The following is a 16,058-nucleotide window of genomic DNA, read 5'->3' as shown; positions in this document are numbered from 1 at the left end:
ATCTGCGGATATCTAGACTTTACCTGCTTTCTGTAAAGGGACCCTTTAAGAGGACTCATGTTTAGAAACATCTGAAGACAATCACTTACCTTGTGTGTGTGTGTGTAAAGTGCCTTCAAGTCACAGCTGACTTATGGCAACCCCTTTTGGGGTTTTCATGGCAAGAGACTAACAGAGGTGGTTTGCCAGTGCCTTCCTCTGCACAGCAACCCTGGTCTTCCTTGGTGGTCTCCCATCCAAATACTAACCAGGGCCGACCCTGCTTAGCTTCTGAGATCTGACAAGATCAGGCTAGCCTGGGCCATCCAGGTCAGGGCAATCTCTTACCTTACAGGAGGGTAAAAATAAGTGGTTGGCTAGAGCAGGTTAATGCAGCCAGATTCGGAAGGTCAGCCAAAGAGCGTCTCCGATGTGATGTTAAGAATGACAGTGTGGTAAGAAGGAATACTTTCCCCATGATTTTAAAATGCAAAATATTTATTGTGGTCATATGTAGTAGAATATGCATGTGTTAGGCAGTGGCTTTGCATTTTGTATTTTTTTAAAGTGTAATGTGAAAAGAACTGCTGAATAAGAAATTGAAGAGCTTCGTGCTCAAGTCCAGCTTCCCCAGGAGCGGGTCCAATTCTCTCAAGGGCAGCTGATGGAAGAAAGAGTTCAGAAAAAAAGGAAATACCGGCATCCTTTTCTCGTAGTGGATTGGACTTTTGTGATTTTTGTGGACTAGATATCAAGGACTGGACAATTGGAAGCATTTTCATGGGAATGGTGAAAACTAATGTGGAAAAGAACAATTTATAAAATATTATATAATAGTGTATGTTAGTAGGAATAGATTGCATTTTGATAAGTTTGCTTTTTGGCCATAGTGCTGTTTTCTTTTCATAACCTCTAGGTAGCAGCTGGAGATCTCCTGCTATTACAACTGATCTCCAGCTGATAGAGATCAGTTCCCCTGGAGAAAATGGCTGCTTTGGCAATTGGACTCTATAGCATTGAAGTCCCTCCCCTCCCCAAACCCCGCCCTCCCCAGGCTCCGCCTCAAAAACCTCCCGTTGGTGGCGAAGAGGGACCTGGCAACCCTAGGGGAACCCTGGGTGGATGGAGGGGTTGGAAACGTTGATGTTATGAATAATTTTTTTCTTCACGTTTGTTGATGTTACACACATCCTGAAACACTGGACATCATATACAAGGTGGGAGCCATGTTTTAAGGCGCATGGCTGAACCATTTTAACATAAAGCCACACAGAATAAAAGGCTTTTACGTATTTTTTTTACCTTGTACAACGTATATGTCAGAATGTGTATTGTAAAATTGTATGTATTAGGGTTGCCAGGTGCCCGGTGGTGGCGGGCAAACCCCTGACAATTTGCCCTCTGCCCGCCAACCACCTGAGGGTCAGTGGGCAAACGTGCACATGCGTGCTGACGAGCGTGCGCATCACTTTCGGTTTACAACCAGAAGTGCCGCCTTGTGAGGGGCCTTTTCCTCTTAGTTTGAGTGGTAAAGGGCCGCTTTACCACTCAAACTAAGAGGAGAAGGCCCCTCACAAGGCGGCACGTCTGGCTGTAAACCGGAAGTGATGCGCACGTGTGTCGGCGCACGCGCAATCCCAACCTCAGCCCCATAGCCTCTCTCCGGAGGAGAGAGGGGACCTGGCAGCCCTAGTATGTATGACCACTAGGGTTGCCAGGTCCCTCTTCGCAACCGGCGGGAGATTTGGGGGGCAGAGCCTGAAGAGGGCAGGGTTTGGGGAGGGGAGGGACTTCAGTGCCATAGAGTCCAATTGCCAAAGCGGCCATTTTTCTCCAGGTGATCTGATCTGTATTGGCTGGAGATCAGTTGAATTAGCAGGAGCTCTCCTGCTACTACCTGGCAGTTGCTGGAGAAGAAGGCAGCACAAGGCTCAATAAACATAAGAGAGCCGATAAGTCTAAGCTAATTTTTTCAGAATATATTATTTTGAAGTTCAAGCAAACCAAAATATATTATTAAGTTCAAGCAAACCAAAATATATTATTTTGAAGTTCAAGCAAACCAAAACACTTTCAAAGAGCGGCGGGTTACTTCACACGTTACTTTCAAAGAACAGCGTGTTACTTCACACGTAAATTGCCTCTCTTTGAAAGTAACGTGTGAAGTAACCCGCCGCTCTTTGAAAGTGTTTGAACTTCAAAATAATATATTTTGGTTTGCTTGAACTTAATAATATATTTTGGTTTGCTTGAACTTCAAAATAATATATTTTGAAAAATTAGCTTAGACTTATCGGCTCTCTTACGTTTATTGAGCCTTGTGCTGCCTTCTTCTCCAGTTTCTACTAATTCAGCATAGGTTATCTATTTTCTAAGTTCACAAAACTACCTGGCAGTTGGCAACCCCAGTGACCACTGAGGAAGGCCTGTAAAAGGCCAAAACGTGTCTGGTCAGATTTTGGTTATTTTATGTACTAACGTCAACTGTTATGTGTTGGTAATATTTATAACTATGTTAGTGCTTTTTAGGAAGCCTATATATTAGGCCCTGTGTTTTTAAATACAACTGTGCACAATATATAATAAAAATAGATTTACTGGCTGCTATGTTAGATAGCGTTTAGCTCAACCCCTTTGGTTTCCACTTATCTTTTTAGAGCCGTTGCAGTGTAGTGGCTTAGAGGGGCAGAGCGGGATCTGGGAGATCCACGTTCAAATCCCCACACAGCTGTGAAAGCTTGCTGGGTGACCTTGAGTCAGTCGCAAACTCTCAGCCAGACTTACCTTACAGGGTTGTTGTGAGGAGAAAATGAGAGAGAGGAGAATGATGTAACCTGCCTTGGGTTCCCATTGGGGTGAAAGGCAGCATATAAATGAAGTTAATCAATAAATGTAAATTCTAACAACGAGACTCATGAGACTCTAATTTAACACCTTAACCACAAACACAAACTCAAACCTTTATTGGCATAATTACGATGCCATAAACCTTAACCACTGTACCATGTCAGCGTGGCGTAGTGGTGAAGAGTCATCGACTCCAATCTGGAGAACCTGGCTTGATTCCCCACTCCTCCACATGCAGCCTGCTGGGTGACCTTGGGCTAGTCACAGTTCTCTTAGAGCTCTTTCAGCCCCATTTACCTCACAAGGTGTCTGTTGTGGGGAGGGGAAGGAAAGGTGATGCGAGCCACTTTGAGACTCTATAAGGTAGAGAAAAGTGAGGTACAAAAACCAACTCTTCTTCTTATACCCTGGAAAATTTTGTTATTGTTTAAGATGCTACTATGGGAGGGAAGACGGCATGCTATAGCCCAATCTTGTCAGATTTTGGAAGCTAAGCAGGATCAGTACTTGGAAGACTGCAGAGGAAGGCAATGGCCAGCCACCTCTACTTCTTACTTTCCTTGAAAGCCCCACCGGGGTTGCCACACTTGAATTTTGTTCAAGCACTTAACCAGCAAGTAACTTTATTATCCTAAACAAGATTCAGACTAGAAAATCAGGAATCGGTATCAAAGAGAAACAAAAGGGCAAACTATTATATCATGGAAGTCAATAAAAATCAGCTACTTTGTGCAAACCTAATGTGTAGTTGTGTTACCTGATTAAATACTCTAGATTGTTTCCGTCCCACTTGGCTAGTCCAGAGCAAACCAAGCTGGAGAATGGAGGCTGGTGAGGGACTGACCAAACATTTTGGCAGGATAAAGAGGAATGGAGCTTAGAGCAGAAGGAAAGGCGTTCCTAACCAGAATGCAATGGAGAAGGGCTGGAAGACAGAAAGGCAAGCCAGTCCTGGATGAAGAATGGAGAGCTAAGAGAAGGTAGAGAGGTGAACAGGATGTGAAGGAATAATCTTGGGACTGGGTGCAGAATAGGAGAGAAGACGTCATACTCTACCTGTGTTGAAGAGGAAGGGTCCAGTGATTTTGTGCTCATAGCAATGGACAGGGAATCATCTACAAAAATGGATCAATTATGATGCCCCTCTTAAACACCTGGAATTTCCTGGTGCCGCTGTAGGAGGGTGTGCTATTGGCCCATTTGGCTCTGGAACTAGGATCTGCGCTGACATTGAGCCAAAATTTCACAACCTAGCTGCCCACTGATGAACATTGGGTCAAGCTCTGATCAGTGCACCTTTGGATCTGGATCGCATCCTGTCGGTGCAAATTTAGGATCTGGGCTGCAATAGGATAGTATAACCAGCCTATGGCAGATGGAGCACTTTAATATCCATAGGAAATACACCTAAAATAGGTGAGAATGTTGACAAGGATCTGCTGACATTAGTAGTCGTGGATGGGTGCATGGTGATTCCATGAGTTCCCATTGTATCATGTGGGAACTGACTTTGCGAAGGAAATTCCAGTAGCTTCGGGTTTATCCTGCCGACCTGGGTCATGGCTTATGGCCACAAAGGTGTGAGGTTCCTCTTCCTCACATTGCCACTACGGAAGACCTGCACCTGATGGAACTATCCCTCCACTGCAATTCTCAAAGGGCCAAGAGACCTCTGGCTTCCCAACCAACCTTTGATTTGAAGTTGTCCCCATTTTTTAATCCACGCCTGTCCCTTTTACAGCATCTGACCATGCTTTCCCCCAGCACTGATAGGAAAAGCTTCATTCGCTTTGTTAAAGAGGGAAGCGTTACGTACAGGCCGGGAAAGGAGGCATGAAAATCCTGCTTATGGTGGGGGTCTGAATGTAAGACCTTATTCTGTGCCAAATGTATCTTGAGAATCACAGCTCAGGGTAATGTTCTTATTAAAAAGACCCATTGTAAAAATGGATTGGACTGCATCTCATTATTTGTTGAGCTCGGCCAGGATGGCAGCCACGAAACAAATGCAAGGCGATTGAGCTGTGCAGGCTGGCACCACACTGCTTGTCTCCTCTTTCCAAACAAGCTTGCAGGAAACCCTGCAGGATGTCTCACTAATCATCTCGGTCAAAAAAAAAAAAAAATGCCCCGCTGAAGAGATGGCACTTGTATTGTTCTACATGCACCATTTCAATCCATTACCGCCTCTCCTCAATTCCCAGGAACAAAGGTCTAACCAGCCTCGAACTGGGCACCGTGCCATCTGAGCAGATGGGCAGAGAAACTTGGGCAGCCGGGCATTTGTGCCTGCGTGTTACAGGCAGCGTATTGAGAGCAGAGCTAACTAGCTGCTTCAACGGCCATCCACCCGCGGTCTCCACCGCTACTGGAGGCTTCCTGTCCAGATGCTGGTCTGATCCATATCTACTGAGGTTCAGCAGGGATCTGCCCTCCGATATTCCCAGATCGTTCGCTGTTAGTGTGCCCCCATGGTGAGAGTTGCACTCAGGCCATGGCAGGAATAATGGTTGGGCAGGTGGTTTTGTGAGCAGGGGGAGGTCTCAGGAGCGCTTTTGCAAAGTCTTGGATTTCAATGATAAAATCAACTCATTACATACATTTCAGAGAAGACAAGCAGATAATAGTGAGAATTTTTTAAAAAAAATGACAAGTGGAATGGGGATCAGATCAGATCAGATAATTTATTGTGGTCATTGACCAGTATTACAAAATCAAAATATCCTTAAAACAACAATAGTTCAATACAGCAAAGAGTAACGGCATGGTCATTGGAGCTAGTCAAATGAGTTTAAGGCTCTGCATCAACTTTAGTATCATTTCCCCGCATTTTACATATCCCGAGACATCGTTTAGCTACTTGTCTGGATACCCAGTGGTTTTCATCGGACAACAAATATTCCAATTTAGCCTCATCGGATTCGTCAAGGAGACCATCTAACGCTGGCTGAAGAGATTTAAATCTGGCCTCCTTGAAATATGAACATCTCAAAAGCATGTGCTCTGTAGTTTCCACCTCCCCCACTGGGCATGAACATCATCTTTCTGAATATGGGATCTTTTTGAATCTCCCTACCAGCACGGCAGAAAGTGGCATGGTGATCTATAACTCTGTTCGCTGTTGTAAATCCTTTGGCTTCTTGTCTTTATTATGTTAATTATTTATTGGACAGCGATGCTGTTCCCTTGCGAATACTTGCTTTTCTTTTAAAGAATGATAATATTTTCCGAAATGTTTTTAAGCCCTCCCGAACAACTTATGACAAGGTTAGATTTGGCACGGCGTAGATCAGAAGAAGAACATTCCATCTTGTTTTATGTTTTCATTCTTTATTGGGGCTCTTCTACCCTCCCCCCCAGCCACAGCTGCTACTGGAGCCTGAACTTCAACGGAAAAGCTAGCAGGAGGCGAGATTCCCTTTGAAGACCAAGGCTATGCCCTCCACACATTGGCATGTGGGCGCTGCCTTTGAAAAGGTTCCCTTGGCAGCCTCTCAAAAGACCCTCCGAATGTGAGAATCGCCGAAAACGTACCCACTTGATCATGTACAATTGTCTGACCCTCCAACGTCTCATTCAGATTTTATGGGACTCTATATAAAGTTATTTATGACCGACTTCTGTCTACTGGATTTAAAATATTAGCATGCCTAGGAAATGGTTGCCCGGGGCTGAAAATGTTTTGTTGCAAACTGATTTCAAACACAAAAGCAGGGTTGTAGTTGGAGCGGGCTTTTGAGAAGGTGTTTTCAATTTGTGTTTGGGTTTGGACAAACCTATCTAATCTGCTGAGAACTGGGATATTATTGCACATGCATTTCACAGTCTGATGTTTAGATATGAGCCTTTCTATCACCATCACCACACCAATAGAGCTGCAAGAGCATCTTTTGATTAGAAATGGCCCTGAACGCTCCAACTGGCGGCTCATAGGATTTGGGAGGGTGCAGGTTTTTCAGAGCCATATCAGAACTGGGGTGGGGGTCCTCAGTCCAAAAGAGGTCCTCCAAAGGGTTGAAGTTCCTTTGTCCCCAAGTCCCATTTTCATGTGTGATGCCATCATGAAGCAGAAAGGAGCCCAGCTGGGAGACTTCCTGGGATTACAACTGATCTCCAGGTGACCGAGATCAGTTCCCCTGGAGAAAATGGCCTCTTTGGAAGAGGGACTCTATGGCATTATACCCCTCCCCAAACCCCACCCTCCTCAGGCTCCACCATCTGAATCTCCAGGTGTTTCTCACACCCTTCCTGGATGGAATCATCCCCTTCTGCGTGGCCTCTCTCTACATTAATTGCTATAGGTACTAGGGATGGCAGAGGAAGACCCATTTGGCCAGCAAGGGGGCACTGTGTGGGGGGACATCAGAATGCTCTGTCACCTCAGTGAAGAAGAAGAGTTGGCTTTTATATGCCGACTTTCTCTAGCGCTTAAGGAAGAATCAAAACAGCTGACAATCACCTTCCCTTCCCCTCCACGCAACAGACACCCTGTGAGGTAGGTGGGGCTGAGAGAGTTGTGACTAGCCCAATGTAACCCACCTGGCTTTATGTGGAGGAGTGGGGAAACCAACTCGGTTCACCAGATTAGCCTCCGCCGCTCATGTGGAGGAGTGGAGAATCACACCCGGTTCTCCAGATCAGAGTCTGCCGCTCCAAACCACCGCTCTCAACCACTACACCACACTGGCTCCATTCAAGGGCTCAGTGGCACCATTCAAGAGCTCACAACATTCTGCATCTTTCCAGGACAAATCCCAGAGACCGAGGGAGGAGAGGGGCTGTTTTTGCCTGCTGGGGTACAGGTTGGGTTTGGTGTCCCCACACTGTGTAACAGATATGATTTTCAGGTTCTGTTTAATTCCTACATGCATGCTACCCAATTGAAATCAGGACTGTGCTACACATGGAGAAGGGGCTTCAGGCTTCCCCTCCATACTGAAGAGGCAGTCAATAGCAAAGAACACGTTTCATGCTAACAGGATGAGGAGATATATGGGGATGTGGCCAGAAAAGAGGGCTTTAGCAAAGCTTTTGCCCAAATGTCCTTCTGCTTCTTCCTCCCATTATCCTCTTAGGTCCCCTTATTCCCCACACTGCTAATTTCCCCCACTCCTAATTCTCCCCACTCCTCCTTCATCCGCCACTACCTCACAGGTCCTCTTCCAAAGCGTGGTACCAGCATGGTGTAGTGGTTAAGAGTGGTGGTTTGGAGTGGTGGACTGGAGAACCGAGTTTGATTCCCCACTCCTCCACATGAGTAGTGGAGGTTAATCTAGTGAGATGGATTTGTTTCCCCACTCCTCCACATGAAGCCAGCTGGGTGACCTTGGACTAGTCACAGCTCTCTCAGCCCCACCTACTACATCACAGGGTGTCTGTTGTGGGAAGGAGAAGGGAAGGCGATTGTGACCCGGTTTGATTCTTCCTTAAGTGGTAGGGAAAGTTGGCATATAAAAACCAACTCCTCCTCCTCCTTCTCCTTCTTCTTCTTCTGCTGCTGCTGCTGCGGTTGGTTATAACAAGCTGACACAGCGATCCAATGGTCCATCTCATACAACCTCAGACAATTTACCCTGTTTGCTAATGTAGCATTGAGAATACATTAAGCTATGATTAATTTGAACCAGATCTCAACACAGCTATAGGTATGTCTAGAAATAAATTTCCAGGGCAATACTGCAAATGATGGGTGTGTTAAGTGCCGTCAAGTTGGCTTCCCACTTATGGCGACACTAGGAAGTAGCAACAACTATGAGGGTGCCTCTGAGTATATGCAGAGTGCTTTTACCTCACCATGTTGCTTGAGGCATACAACCTATACAAGGGAGGGAAGGATTCCTCAGGCTCTTCCCAGTAGCAGAATGCAGGTAAAATCAGCTAACATTTTGGTGATAATGCTTCCCTTAGGAAAAAGGAAAAATCTTGTTAGTAAGCAACAGATAGCTGCTGAGTCATATGTTTATGAGAAACTGAGTTTACAGAATGGATTTTTTTTTTTACAAGAAAAAGGATAAGAACGCATTCCAACATCTAGAGATTGTCCAAAGAGTTTATGACCCAGTAAAGCTTGTCGGAGAAACTGCAATGAAAGCAGTGAAATAAGCAGCAAGTAGTTTGAGTAGGATGATAGCGCCCCCTGGTGGAAGAGGAGTTTCTAGCAGAAACCAGCAGAGAGTAAAACTCAAACCCCACAAGCCATCACAGTCCTTTATTGGAACAAGGAGTGCAAACCAGGGCATTAGACCTCTTTTGCCACCGCAACAGTTGTTGATGGAAGAGGATGCAACACAAATCTTTATGCCAAGCAGCGTGCAATTGACCTGTCAGTCAAACTGAGAATGCAGGTGGTAATTCTGACTTCTCAGCTGCTTAGGGTTGCCAACCTCCAGGTACTAGCTGGAGATCTCCTGCTATTACAACTGATCTCCAGCCGATAGAGATCAGTTCGCCTGGAGAAAATGGCCACTTTGGCAATTGGACTCTATGGCATTGAAGTCCCTCCCTTCCCCAAACCCAGCCCTCCTCAGGCTCCACCCCAACAATCTCCCGCCAGTGGCGAAGAGGGACCTGGCAACTCTACAGGCAGCTGCTCCAGCTTTTCTTTGGAGATGAGCTGTAATCCCAGTAGATCCACAGGCCCTACCTGGAGGATGGTATCCCTAGACATCAGGGAGAAGGATGCTAGCCTAATGTCATCCCAGATGTGCCTTACTTAAAACATTGTAACATTAAACCAATAAAAAGAACCCCCAGATAATCCCCTTCCCCTGAAAATATGCCTACAGTTTATACCCCTTTAAAAGCGCCAGCAAATGAAATGGCCCTGCGGAGCTTCCTGAAAATGTCGGAAGTCTAAAGACTTTGTGGCATAAGTGTTTGTGGGCCAGGGCCAGTTTCAGCAAATGCGCAAGGAGATCCAGGACAGCACACAACCCATGGAAGTATCATAGTTAATTTGTAGAACTCCCTTCCCCAGGATGTGGTGATGGCTTCCAACTTGGAAGGCTTTAAGAGGAGAGTGTAGGGCTGTCCATGGCTACTAGTTAAAAGGAATAATAGTCATGATGCATACCATGAAGCCCACAAGCAAGATGACTGCAGCAGCATTATCCTGTCTGTGTTCCAAAGCACCTAATATAATGGGCATGCTCATCTGATCCTGGAGAGAATAGGTATGCCTCATGACCAGTATCCATTTTGACTAGTAGCCATGGATAGCCCTCTCCTCCACGAACATGTCCACTCCCCTCTTAAAGCCTTCCAAGTTGGCAGCCATCACCACATCCTGGGGCAGGGAGTTCCACAACTTAACTCTGCGTTGTGTGAAGAAATACTTCCTTTTATCAGTTTTGAATCACTCACCCTCCAGCTTCAGCAGATGACCCCGCGTTCTAGTATTACGAGAGAGGGAGAAAAGCTTCTCCCTGTCCACTCTTCCAAACCATGTATAATTTTATAGACCTCTATCATGTCCAATCTACTTTTGTCCACAGCTGCTGCTTGTGTTTCTAGGAGCAGCTGTCCCAAGCTATAGCTCTTCCAGAGCCGCGATGCCTCCCTTTCCTCCTCTTACAGCTCATTCCTGAGCCTGGGGGCCGAACAGGCTTAGGAGGTGACCAGCCCTCTACGCCGGCGTCCATGCCACTTGCGCCATGCATACTGCCACTTGCAGTGGCCCCTGAGGACTGCTGTGGCAGCACGGCCCTTGGATGCTGGCTCGGCCTCCTGCCAGTGTCCTGACAGCGCCAGGCTGCCTCCTAACCCCTTTCAGCCCAGGAACGCCCCCTTCAGAAACAGCAGTGCTATGCCAGCTTTTTGTTGCCGCAGCATCGCTGTTTTCAATGGGGCTACTTCCTCCATGTTGGCATTTTTGTTTTAAAAAGGGTTCCCCCCCCCCTTCAGCAGGGGCGAATCCTCTTTGGAGGCGCCGCGGTGGTGCCTTGGCCACACTGTCTCCAGCTGCTGCAGGGAGGGTTGCCAATGTCCAGGCAGTAGCTGGAGATCTCCTTCTATTACAACTGATCTCCAGCCAAGAGAGATCAGTTCATCTGGAGAAAATGGCCGCTGTGGCAATTGGACTCTATGGCATTGAAGTCCCTCCCCTCCCCAAACCCTGCCCTCCTCAGGCTCCACCCCAAAAATCTCCAGGTATTTCCCAACCCGGAACTGGCAACCTTAGCTGCAGGCCTCAGGAATGAGCTGTCTATGGACCACTGTCTGTATTTATTACCTGCATACATTTTGACTTATTCACCCTTATTTAGCGCAACACTGATCCCAGCAGTCAGAAAGCTCATAGGCTTACCTGGCACAGTTTGTTTATTTACGTACTTAGAAGATTAGTATGTCAGCTCTCCAGACCTGCTCGAAGTGGTTTCGTTAGCGATCTGATGGCACTTCGCTCTCAATCTTCAGATTACATCACCCAGTAGTTTCATGCAGATGTTAAAAAAAGCCGAGAAGACAATAACAGGCAGGATTGTTCCGCTGGGGAAGGGCAGTAGTATCCTATGCCCTCTCCTGAAAAGACAGCGCCATAATCCTTGCAGTGTCTCATGTCCAGTGCTCCACCTGCAGAAGTGGTTCAGAAAGAGCTCATGGTTGATAGTGTGATAGTGTCAACCAGCATTGTGTAGTGGATAAGAGCGGTGGTTTGGAGCGGTGGACTCTGATCTGGAGAACAGGGTTTGATTCCCCGCTTCTCCACATGAACAGTGGACGCTAATCTGGTGAACCGTTTTGGTTTCCCCACTCCTACATATAAGGCTAGCTGAGGGGCCTTGGGCAAGTCACAGCTCTCTTAGAGCTCTCTCAGCCCCACCTACCTCACAGGGTGTCTCTTGCGGGGAGGGGAAGGTAAGGTGATTGTAAGCCGGTTTGATTCTCCTTTAAGTGGTAGAGAAAGTCAGCATATAAAAACCAACTTTTCTGCTTCTTCAAAGGCTGCAAAGAAGAATGGGGTGGGGGAAGAATAGAATGATAGTTGAACCACATTTTATTTGTTGGTATGTGTTTATGTACAAGTAGTAAAGTGAGGATCACAAGAAGAAGAAGAGTTGGTTTTTACATGCCGATTTTCTCTACCTTTTAATGAGAACCAAACCGGTTTACAATCTCCTTCTCCTTCCTCTCTCCACAACAGATACCTTGTGACATAAGTGAGGCTGAGAAAGCTTGAAGAGAACTATGACTTCCCCAAGGTCACCCAGCTGACTTGATGTGTAGGAGTGGGAAATCAAACCCAGCTCTCCAGATTAGAGTCCACCACTCTTAACCACTACACTATACTGGTTCTCAGTGATTGTTGAGAACACACTAGATTGGATTCTATGATTCCCTTTGACCAGTTCTTCCTCTAACAGAGAAAGAATTTCATCAACAAAGAATTTCTTCATCAGAGGGAGCCGTTCTCCATTGCAGGAAGTCTTTCTACCTTGATGACTTAGCTAAAGAGTCGTAAGACTCAGCTTAGTAGAAGGGAGTCAAGATCCAACCCACTGTGACCAGTGTTGAAAGGTTGCATCGCCTTTTGCCCTGACACTTATTTATTCATTTAGAATCCAGTCCTCTCCAGGCACCAAACTTAGGCAGTTCGATCACTCCAAGAAGCATCTTGCAATCATCAAGTCCTGCAGTAGAACCCATATACGCTGTGAAGCCCCAAACACTGGTACCGTCGTCCTCATTTTGACAGCTTTCCCCCCAGGCAATTCTACAATATCAACTAACAGCTTGTTTTCCAGCTGGACTCCTGCAACAGCTGTATGAGATGTAGAAAAGGCAGCTAATGAAACTTTCCCCATTAATTCAGCTCCCTGTCAGGAAGAGCTTCCCCTGCTGCGTTTCTGCCTCCTTCCTCTGGAGGAGCCCTAAGGTGGTGATCCTTTTAGTGTGATCTGAAAGGCCCCAAGATCAGTCAGAGTGCACTTCGCTGGAGTGTTGCCTGCAACAGATCCTTGGTAGGTAAGAAATGCAGGTGAGAATGCAGTTCCCAGGCCAGGAAAAGCTCCTCCTGCACCTTCTTGCTGATTGAGCTGCCCAACCAGAGAGATGGGTTGAAATCTTAGCAACCTTGAATTGAAGCAGGATGATAACCAAGGCTGAGTTATGCCTAGGGATGCCAACCTCCAAGTACTAACTGGAGATCTCCTGCTATTACAACTGATCTCCAGCCGATAGAGATCAGTTCCCCTGGAGAAAAGGGCCACCTTGCCAATTGGACTCTATGGCATTGAAGTCCCTCCCCTCCCCAAACCCTGCCCTCCTTAGGTTCCACCCCAAAAACCTCCTGCCGGTGGCAAAGAAGGACCTGCCAACCCTAGTTGTGCCCAGCTTCACTGGTTTTGCTGACATATTTCCTTAGAGACACAGAGAGGAATAGGTGCAAATAAAAGTATCCGTATGTCCTGGATGGCCCAGGCTAGCCTGATCTCTTCAGATCTCAGAAGCTAAGCAGGGTCAGCCCTGGTTAGTATTTGGATGGGAGACCCCCAAGGAATACCAGGGTTGCTGTGCAGAGGAAGGCACTGGCAAACCACCTCTGTTAGTCACTTGCCATGAAAACCCAAAAAAAGAGGTTGCCAGAAGTTGGCTGCGACTTGACAGCACTTTACACACACACATGTCTGTCTATCTATCTGTCTGGAGGTAGATAGGAAGACGAAGAAGAGTTTTTATATGCCAATTTTCTCTACTTTTTTTTTTAATTAAAAAGGAGAATCAAACCAGCTTACAATTTCCTTTCATTCCTCTCCCTTCAACAGACACCCTGTGAATCAGGTGGGGCTGAGAGAGTTTGGAGAGAACTGTGACTAGCCCAAGGTCACCAAGCTGGCTTCATGTGACGTGGGGAAACCAACCTGGTTCACCAGATTAGAGTCCGCCGCTCTTAACCACTACACCACACTGATTCTCTTAATGCATAGGGTTGCCATAAGTTGACAGCGCTTAACACAATGCATATGTGTGTGAGAGAAATAGAAATCTAGGTTTTGCTGCACAGGCCAATCCTATCCATACTGAGCAACTTCAGGAAAAAAACACACACACAGGTTCAAGTCTATTGCCATTGGCCTCCTCTGGGTGGCAGATTCTCCTCATCACAAATATCGCCTGCAATAAAACCAGGAAATGTGTTGCTTCTGTCGATTGCCAGCAGAGGGTGATGCCCCCTTTTAAATGGCTGGCCGCACAATGCCGCTGCCTCTGCCAACTGCTGGAATTATCTCTTGGCGTTGAGGAAACAAGATCCTTTGTTCGCTATCTCCGCGCACCATCTCTGCTCCTGTCACGGTCTTCCAAATAGCCCAGTCACCTATTTTCATTCAACCACAGCTATTTCGAAACACTTGCTTATGTTTGCTAGTCAAAACAAGACATTCCTCCAGATCCTTTATGGGCAGCCGGTCGCTGCTCCCTAGGCTAACGGGGATGGAAAGGAACATCATTCCCAGGCAGGGTTGCCAACCTCCTGCTATTACAACTGATCTCCAGCCGATAAAAATCAGTTCACCTGGAGAAAATGGCCACTTTGGCAATTGGACTCTATGGCATTGAAAGCCCTCCCCAAACTCCACCTTCCTCAGGCTCCACCCCAAAAACCTCCCACTGGTGGCAAGGAGGGACCTGGCAACCCTATTCCCAGTGCTGTGCCATTAGGATCATTAATCTGCTATGCACATTACTGTTGTAATATTTACATTTATTTAGTACATTTTTATTCCATCTCTCCTCCAAGGTGATCAGGTGACCTGTGTGGGTTTTTTCCTCCTCTGTATTATCCTTATAACAGCAACCCTGCAAGGTAGGCTAGGCCCAAGGTCACCCAGTGATCCTCATCTGACATTTTAACCACTACAACATATTGGCTCTTATTATTTTGAAAGAATATTATTATTTTTCATATTATTATTTGGAAATATTACTTCTGAATGTTTATTGGGGCAGGTGGGTGGGCAAATATAATTGCTGGTAAATTATGAAAGAAAGCTTACATTTTAATCTATTTTACATGTAGAACAAACTACCTCCTTCATTCGAGACTATCAGAAAAGAGCCTTCTTTGAGTGCTTGCATAGGGTTGCCAGCTCCCTCTTCGCCACTGGCAGGAGGTTTTTGGGGAGGGCGGAGTTTGGGGAAGGGCTTCATTGCCATAGAGTCCAATTGCCAAAGCGGCCATTTTCTCCATGTGAACTGATCTTTATCGGCTGGAGATCAGGTGTAATAGCAGGAGATCTCCAGCTAGGAGCTGGAGGTTTGAATTCAAAGCCAGAGCACAAGAAAAAATAAGCCCTAAATAAGGCTATTAGAATACAGTGTTGCTGTTCATAGGATAAAGGAGTGTACCTTCCTAGTGTGTATGGACAGCTGGATAAGATGTCTTATCTAGCTGTCCATACACACTAGGAAGGTACACTCCTTTATCCTATGAATGAACCTTTGGCATACTGAGGGACTAGAAGCTTGAAAAATTCTACATGAAATGGGAATTATACCGGAAGCCCATTGCACAGTGTCTTGATTCCATTGCTTTCTGTTGCAATTTACATGTATGGACTTGATATGCTTTGAGCGTTTTACGCCTATGTTTACTTCATTGTAACGCCTAGTGCGCTTTTGTATTGTGTCTTCATTAGACCAGTTTGTAATTCCTTTTTTCAACTGCGGTTGTGTTTGTGAGGTTTCACCTCCCAATATATATTTTTCTAAACAGCAACATTGTATTCTAATAGCCTTATTAAGGGCTTATTTTTTTCTTGTGCTCTGGTTTTGAATTCAGAACTCCTGTTTAGCACTTGTAGCCTTCATTTGACTAGGACCTGGAGGTTGGCAACCCTATGCTTGCAACATATAAATGTAGGGTCATTTAATCAATAAAAACAGTGAACTGAATCAATAACTCCAGTGACAGATTAATGGTTTTAAAAGGCATTCAAACGGTTTTAAAAATAACTTCAAATCCTTAATATTGCTGGGCCCAATCCAGCCAAAGATTTGGGTCTGGCTGAGTTCAGGTGGTCAATGGATCAGTCGCTTCAGTCTCTCAGTGCAACCCATTAGATTGGGATGTGCTTAATTTTGACTGGATTGTGCCCATTACTGATACGGTTGTTCTTTTCTATTTCATATTCACAGGCCAAGCGTTTGGTACTATCTTCACCCCCTCAGTTCAACTGGTATTATCATTACCTTGTGTTCCTCTGCTACTGGGTCGTATAAAGATCCTCAGTATT

Source organism: Euleptes europaea, chromosome 17 (genome assembly GCF_029931775.1).
Source record: "Euleptes europaea isolate rEulEur1 chromosome 17, rEulEur1.hap1, whole genome shotgun sequence".
NCBI classification, from domain to species: Eukaryota; Metazoa; Chordata; class Lepidosauria; order Squamata; family Sphaerodactylidae; genus Euleptes; species Euleptes europaea.
The sequence above is the reverse complement of the archived record's forward strand: the minus strand, read 5'-3'. Positions refer to the sequence as shown.